This window comes from Perna viridis, chromosome 2 (assembly GCF_037379345.1).
Source record: "Perna viridis isolate PV_CMFRI_1.1 ecotype Kerala chromosome 2, ASM3737934v1, whole genome shotgun sequence".
NCBI classification, from domain to species: domain Eukaryota; kingdom Metazoa; phylum Mollusca; class Bivalvia; order Mytilida; family Mytilidae; genus Perna; species Perna viridis.
In genome coordinates, this window is record NC_142446.1 from 49,632,759 (window position 1) to 49,634,953 (window position 2,195).

Below are 2,195 nucleotides of genomic sequence, written 5' to 3' on the forward strand. Positions count from 1 at the left end.
CATTTCAGGACAAGAATGTTTTACTGTATGAAATGATCCTGCTTTATACTACTCTACTATTATGACATTTTGAGGCGGTTTCATAGTGCTACCTCACAGAATCAACAGTTTCTTAGCCAAATAGTTGTTACACAAAATTACTTGTTTGAGAAGCAATGAAAGATTTAGCACTCACTAGTCATAAGTAGAAAACTTAAATGCATGTACCATTTATGTTTGCCAATCAGATAGTCATTCAAAAAACCAAGCAAGTAATGATTAAGCTTCTAGAAGTGAAATCACCACATGATTATCAATAATGGGCAGACCACATACCATTAAGCAATCTATAAAAAGGCCCAAAAACAAATAAAGTAAAACTATTTACAAAAGACCATAATCAACCTAATCTAGAGAAAACAATGAAGTAATTTTTTAGCTCAGTTGATAGACTGACAGCTTGTATTGCAAGGGATTCTAGGTTGTATTCCAGAATGGTACTGTCAAGAAGTGTACATGGCTGTAATTGTATACATGTATGAAAGTGACTTTTACTTTTGAAACACAACACATTTAAACCTTGTACATTTGCATAAGAAATATGATTTTGAAAATCTTTATTTTCAAACTTCAGCTTCATATCAGCTTTCATTACAGTGCAAGCAGAGATTTGAACAGCATTGAAGATCATCTAAATTATACATGTATGAATTCTTTTCAGTCATATATATGCCATGAATGACCTGGAAGTATGAAAATCAATAATAAATATACATAATACTCATATTCAAAGTTATTGTGATTCATGATTCCTGTATTGAAGTAGACCTCTATTTAAGTAAACCCTACATTATATGGCTCATTGGATGTTTTTGTTCTTCAAACAAAACATCCCATTATGTTAAAATATTACGTCTATGTTACAACCTTCATTTAAGTGTAATGGGAACTGTGAAAGTGAGGGTCCAAGCTATTAATTTCCTCATTTTTGCAAAAAGAATTCCACATTACTTCCAACATTTCCCAATAAAAGAGGTGGTTCCTCCTTTTGGAACACCCTAAATCAAAATTAAAAAAAAAAAAAAAAAAAAGGCATAAAAATATTGTATACAGAACCTCAAATACCTACACAATCTATTATCATACTTCATTTGAACAGAGCTTCCTGTTATGTATGACTTGTCTGGTAACTTGTATCGTTAGTAGATGAACATAATGGCTGCATCTAAAATTTTCTGGAAAATATCAAAACATATTTCCTTTTAATATGGAAAGAGATACTGAAAATCAACATGGATAGACTTTTATCATATTGTCATGACTATGGTATAATTGTACATGTTCATGACAACATACTGTGCAAAAGAAATCTGATGAGTGATAAAACTAGTTTCTTATCCTTAGTTACAGATATACAATGTAAGTCAACAGCTTGTATTTATGGATCTATTAAAAAAGTAAAAATATATAACACGATGAACTTCTTAAAAAATTGGAAATTGTGTCTTATATAAGGTCATACAAATGTGTATGTTAATGTTTAGATTAATTTCCAAATCATATAATTCATGTAGTTTACCTCAAGTTATGTATGAAATGTTCTCATATGACTTGCATGTATAATACCAAGGAACATTAAATATTGTTTTTGATTGCTCTTGGTCAACTATTCAGCAATACTTGTTTCACTGGAGTTTCCTTGACCTTGTACATGAATTTATTTTTGTTCTCAAAAATGAAATATGGGGCACTGTATACACAAATAACAGATCTTGTAAGGTTTTGTTTGTGTTACCCTATAACCAAGTAACTGTACAACTCATCATGTTCAAAAAGTTTGTATCATAGACTGTTTCATTTAAATGAAAATCAACAGTCATTGACTCAACGACAACTCTTCATGTCTTTAAAAATGTTAGTATGGACTATGGAACATGTATACAATACACGTATAAGGCTTAAGAAAGTTTTTTGTGTACCATAAGGTCCATATCTCCTGTAATTTGAACTGCACTCATTTACTTAGACTACTGCACATGATTTAGACAAATTATAATTAACAAATACATGGTATATGGTAAACACTTAAGCTATTTATCATAATTTTTCATTATTGTAACTGTGCTCGAGCTAAATAAAATATTTGTATTTTCATCATGGCGGCACTGTAAACAATAATGAATGCATATCATTAATATTCGTTCGTTTTGCTAATC

At 30.2% G+C, this 2,195-nt stretch overlaps 1 long non-coding RNA gene across 1 annotated transcript; it reads right to left on the reverse strand.

Moving 5' to 3' along the window:
* Nucleotides 1–581: 581 nt before the first annotated feature.
* Nucleotides 582–1,734, reverse strand: LOC148625601 (uncharacterized). Its single transcript, XR_015919957.1, has 2 exons — nt 1,109–1,734; nt 582–722 (listed from the first exon to the last, which is right to left on the reverse strand). It is a non-coding gene; the product is annotated as an uncharacterized LOC148625601 (long non-coding RNA).
* Nucleotides 1,735–2,195: the final 461 nt, after the last annotated feature.